We start from the raw sequence: 6,653 nt of genomic DNA on the forward strand, positions 1-6,653 counted from the left end.
GTCGGTTGCCGTCGTCCGCTGTTGCTTTTATCCCTTGTTGGAAGACTAGTACACATCTTCTTCAGCACTGAAAATCAGATATCATTGAATTTCGCTCCCTCTTCCTTCATATCGAACTTCCTGAAGTGGTAAACAATTTCTATGACCTTTCTACACTGAGGGGACGAAAGTAATGGTACAGCGATATTCACTGTGGTGGGAGCTTCTGCCAGCGAATGTATCAGGATGACCAAATGTAGCGGGAAGAGGTAGAAGGCACCGTATTAAGACTCGTCCGAACTTTCCAAGTGATTTATTGTTTCCAACGGCAGTGCTCTCGTACACCACAAGATCTAAAATGAAAGTGCGTTGTCGGATCTATCGTTTGTACTCAGCTCATTTATGTGAAAAGGTTTCCGACATGATTATGGCCGCACGACGGGAATTAACAGACTTTGAACGCGGAATGGTAGTAGGAGCTAGATGCACCGGGCATTCCATTTCGGACGTCGTTAGGGAATTCAATATTCCGAAATCCATAGTGTCAAAAGTGTGCTGAGAATAACAAAATTCAGACATTACCTCTCGCCACAGACAACACAGTGATTGAAGGCTTTCACTTAACGACCGAGAACAGTGGCGTTTGCGAAGATTTTTCAGTGCAAAAAGAGCTGAGGGAAGGGTTTGCGTGTGGTACAGATCCCACGAAGGTATGGACCCGAGTAGTTACTAAGACACTGTGCTAGCTGGTGCCGCGACCTTCGTCTACATGGAATAAACTGGGTCGTCTGGTCGAAGTGAGTCGATCATTGACTGTAAATGCATATGTTCGGCTACTTGGAGACTATTTGCTACCATTCCTGGACTTCACGTTTCAGAACAACGATGGAATTCTTTTAGATGGCAATGCAGCCTGTCACCAAGCCACACCTATTAGCAGTTGGTTTGAAGAACATTCTGGACAACTCAAGCGAATAATTTGGCCGCCCATCGAATATTTATGGGACGAGAGTGCACAAAATACTGCAGAGGCAACACTTTCGCAATTACGGATGCCTATAGAGGTAGCATGGCTCAATATTTCTGCAGAGGACGTCCAGACTTGTTGAGTCCACGCCACGTTGCATTACGCAAGGCAAAATGAGGTCCGAGACGATATTAGGAGGTATCCCAAGGCTTTTATCATCTCAGGGTGTAAAGCCGTTCATCGTATCCACTAGCTTCCATTACTTGAATCTTATCAAAATGAATATGGTAGTCTCCTGGCTGCAGAGCACGTTTCGCAGAAGTTGATTTGTCAATATCTCTCTTTTACGGTTATCCTTGTGCTCATCTAGTCTACTTTTGGCCGTTCTTTTTGTAGCAATCACGTACACTTCTCTACAGCTACACGGAATACTATAAATTTCTACTTTTTCCAGCGGTTTGAGAGCAACCTCGGCCAATTTTAGGTAATCCTATATCTTCGAATCGCCTTGTAGATCACCGCGATGTACCGTTTTTGCAAGATTTTACCAATGAAAGGTAGGAAAACTTCCGACTTCACAGGCGCTTGTGCATTGTTATGATTTCTGCGCGGCGATCTTAACGCTCTTTTTACCTCAGCGGACGAATAACCATTCTTGACCAAGGCATTGGTCAGGTGTTTTAATTCTACACCAAGCAGCTCTGGTTCGCAGATGTTCCTTTCTCACTCTGCCAACGTTTATCTGAAGCCTCGTTTTTGTTTTGGATGGTGGTTCGATCCGCTTATAGGTAGCTGTCTGTGGGCATAGGTTTTCTGTAAACTGTGTGGCCTATGCTATTATCTTCTTTCTTGAAAAGTAACACACCAAGAAAATTTAATATTCCACTGGCTCCTTCTCCATGATAAAGCGAATCTTCGGATCAATCCGTTGAGACGTTTATGAAAACGACTTAGTTCTTCTGTCATGCGTTCACAAAACTAAAGTATCATCCACCTACATAAATCAAATATTTGGTTTCTGTTGGAAGTACACCGTTCAATCTTTCGACCAACTTTGTTCTATGGGAGCTAAAACTGGGTGGATTCAGGTTACCTTATCAACAAGGTTGAGGTTACGGATATGAAAGTAGCCAGGATGATTGCAGGTACTAGTAGATGGAAACAATGGCAGGAGGGTGTCCACAATGAGGAAATCAAAGAAAAACTGGGAATGAACTCTATAGATGTAGCAGTCAGGGCGAACAGGCTTGGATGATGGGGTCATGTTACACGCACGGGAGAAGCAAGGTTACCCAAGAGACTCATGGGTTCAGCAGTAGAGGGTAGGAGGAGTCGGGGCAGACCAAGGAGAAGGTACCTGGATTCGGTTAAGAATGATTTTCAAGTAATAGGTTTAATATCAGTAGAGGCACCAATGTTAGCACTGAATAGGGGATCTTGGAGGAATTTTATAAGGGGGCTATGCTCCAGACTGAACGCAGAAAGGCATAATCAGTCTTAAATGATGATGATGATGATGATGATGATGATGATGGAAGTTTCCAGTGCCTGTCCCTCGAAATTTTCCAGGAAGAAATTCGTTCTAACTGGGCTTAAGGGGCTCCCCATAGGTAGGCCATCCGTCTATTCATAGAATTAGTCGTTCCATTTGAAACAATTAGTCGTGAGGCAATATTTAAACAGTTCTAAAATATCAGAAGAAAAGCCTGATTCAGCCGTTACTATACCTCACTGGGCGAAACCACAGTAAACAGCGATACTACATCATAACTAAATAATATGTCCTCCGACTGGGCCAGTATATCTTTTAGTTTACTAATGAAATTTACCGAATTCTTGATGTAGGAGTCCTATCGGAACACATACGGTCGTAATAATGTTCTCAAGAACTTGGTAATCGAATACCTGGGCAAACCAAAGGCACTAACTGTAGGTCTCACAGGAATGTGTTCTTTATGCACCTTCAGCAACGGATACAGTTTTGGTGGTAGCGCACCTGAATTGATCAGATTTTTCTGAATGCTCTGTTTAATTAGAGGACTTTTTTATCAACCGTGTAACAGTACTAAAAATTTTGTGAATGGGGTCTGTACTCAGTTTCCTACATGTCTGCAGTTCTAATAAGTCGTTAATGTTACTATGATTGACGGCCACATTCAAAACTTCCGCTGCATTTCCCTTTTCAGCGCGGAGAATGATAATACCATCGTCCTCATTCAGGCCTTTTATGGCATTTTACAGTTAAATACTTTTGAGAAGCTTTGCTCTTACAGCTACTATGCAAACTGTAATCATGTCCACGCTACGAATACCTACTTCTACACCGGCTGTTATTTCCTCCGTGGGCACAAATTGAGGACTAATGACTAAATTTCCACCCTTGACAAGCACAGATCTGTCATTGTCAGATAATGAATGTCCAGATAAATTCATAACAGTGCTGAAAGCCTCTAAGTGTAGGTCGTCAGATTAGGTTGCAAATTATCAAATATCTTTCTTTGTCTACCAGACGTTATCAGCATACACTTCCTAACACTATCGTGCAATAGTGAATGAATTATACCCCAGTCACCACTACACAGTTTATTACTGATAGTAATATGGAGGTCACCACCTATGTCATAGGCCCAAAACCTGTTTTCGTTGCATCCACTACCAATACGTGGTCTTACATTAAGACTCTGAGTCCTCCAATGCAACTGGCCGCTGTTTCACAAGCCAAAGATTAACAACATGTAATATTAGTAATTTTCGCCTCACACACATTAATATACGCTCAAAAGTAAACGCCTGATGGCCTAAAGTTATCGAACAATTGTAAAGTAAAAGAAATGAACCATCGCATAGCAGCGACAGAATCTATTATTCTTTATCTTTGCCGTTCTTGCGCGGTGCCAGTAAATCTCTATGTACATGTATCGATTAATGGTGTAAAAAAGAATTCTGTTGTTTCAAGACAAATTAGGCTTTTGGCGCCTCACCTTTTACTTTTTGTATTCCATGAGAGGCGGACGCGGACTTGGTGCGTTCCGCAACTGTATTTTATATTCTATGTGAAAGTATTGAGTGAATATGCAAATTGTTATTTTTTCCAATCAGAAAACATGTAGTTTCTTGTAACTGATATCGAACAGACAGCGTCAAGAGGACATTTTGACTGTTATGTATGAAGTATCTAACCACAATGGTCATCTATTGTAATTTAATATGAAAAGGTACGTAGCATTAAAAAACGTGTGTTAAAGATAAGTGTGCTTATTTTAGTAAATTAACCTTGATAATTCCATCTCCTTATTTAGTTGAATGTTAATTATTTTGTGTTACTTCATCATCAGAAATTACGATCACGCTGATGGGCCGAACGCAGCATGAGGCAGAAGGAACATTATCGTTTTCCTATTATTTCTGAACCAACTCCTTTTTTAATTGTGTAGTGTTGCATTTCTTTTAAAGTCTATAAATCTTCTGGTCCCTTAGTGTTGCTCCGGGTATGACTACATCGTGACTATAAAAATGCACAGAAATGATAATGTTTCTTCCGAGCGATCTCAAATATATATATATCAATATGCTGCTCTTATTCAGGTATTTAATGGTCAACGTATGCTATTATAATAGTGTAATCAATCCCTGATTCTGTTGCCATGTGGCCCACCAAAATATTCACATTTTTCGACATTAAAAAAAATAATAACAAAATAAAATAACAATTTTTTTTCTTTTCGTCCCCAAAGAGCAACGCTACAGATTCCGGTAATAACTTTGGATATAACAGATTCTTAACTATGTTTCCCAGGCAATCAGACAATGGCCTCCTATTAAAACTTATAAACACGAGATGTGTTTCTCTTCTTTACAGTAACATTTATCGGAAGACAGGAGGATACACAGTTTTACTTACATAATAATCTTTGGAGTGGACAGAGTAATTAAACTGATCCATCATACCAGACATACCGTGCACCTGCATAGGTCAGATACAATTATCTTGATTACATGACATTCCAGAGTAACTGTGCTGATGAAGACAATGCATGGTGTCATATTACTTCGGTAATGGCAGTTTATGCAGGAAAAAGTTACAGTTAAATTTAATACTGAAGTAATTAATATGTGCACATTTGTTATCTCACTAGCATCAATCACAGAAACACATAAATGCCAGGAATAATAAGTGAATGATATGTGCCAGGAAGTCATCGTTAACGTCATCCATAGACTCTTGTTCTTGCCACTCCAGATGAACCTAATAACTGTAAATATTGATTTTATATTACAGGAAGTGGTATTCCAGAAACGACACCAACGATAATTGGAATCCATTTATAGTTGTTTGAATCTGATTTTTAGGCAATAATAATGTTAGTCTAAATGCATTTTGACTCGTAAATGTCGACGTAGACGGTGCTATTTTTAAATAAAGCCACTTCGGACATACGAGACAGTAGTGTCTGAGGTGTGTTTTGAACCGTAACCGTCTCTGTCATCAGCGACTCATAGGCGATTTTTTTTTCTTACTAACTTCATGTGAACAAGTTCTTAGCTATACAGTAGTTAGATAGACATTTCTTTACAAAGTGAACACGTAAAATGCCATCATATTTTTCTAGATTAATGAACTGACGTGTAACAAATCAGTATTTTGTAATCAGTAAACCAACAGACTTACAACTTCGGAGTACACAACTGAGTCTGAAGATAAGTATTTCAACTGCTGTGGAGGTAAATGGAGGTAAATATTTCTGCCCTTATAATATTTGCGGGAAGTATTTCGAAATGCGGCTAAAAAAGTGTTTCGGAAATAATCAAAAACCTCACGTTAAGCAATGTAACCACATCTTTAATATCTGTTGATACACTGTCCCCCCCCCCCCCCCAAAAAAAAAAAAAAAACTGGTGGTGACTGCTTAAGTGCAAATATAATTAGTGAAGCAAATGGTCTGTTAAGTCTATCATGAAGATAAGAGGAACAAAGATAGATTGAGGTATAGGGGGGGGAGGGAGGGGGAGAGGAAGGGAGGGGGGGAGGAGAGAGGGAGGGAGGGATGGCGGGAGGGACTGACGTACAGACTACACTTAAATGACACATCAATTAGGATTGTGAAAACAATAAACAAAAATATTCTAACTGCATAAATGTAGCGTAATGATAATACCATTAAATGATAGCACGGTACGATCACTGTGAACAGACAAGTATGATAGAGACTTACTGGCGCTAACTTAGCAGCATAGTCATCTGCAGTGGCGGCAACGGATCACATTTTGTTTTCGTGCCGTTATTTTACTCAAAATATGCAGTTGGCATCTAACCTTGTTCTTTGCCGGTTGTTTCAGTGACCATTCCATTTTCTGTGTCGAAACGAAGCATTGCCATACACATGTCTCAAGTTGCAGAGTTAAATGAAACTACGAGTACCAAATTTGTTCGAAAACTGAATCAGTGTGTCTTTCCAGGCGGATACCATTTAAACCTTAGTCCCTAAATGGTCTTATTTGAAGCACTATCCACAATACTTCAACTTTGTTAAGGATAAGAAGTAGTCAAAGAAGAGCAAGTGTTTGGCGCTGATGCATTGTTAAAGGAATGTGACCACGATAATAAATTTCCTAGCTATACGAAAATCATATTCGCAATTGCGAGTATCACTAAAATTCGGCTGAACTAAGCACGGGTGACAACTAAAATTTGTGCAGGGGAGGTATT

Source organism: Schistocerca cancellata, chromosome 2, assembly GCF_023864275.1.
Source record: "Schistocerca cancellata isolate TAMUIC-IGC-003103 chromosome 2, iqSchCanc2.1, whole genome shotgun sequence".
NCBI classification, from domain to species: Eukaryota; Metazoa; Arthropoda; class Insecta; order Orthoptera; family Acrididae; genus Schistocerca; species Schistocerca cancellata.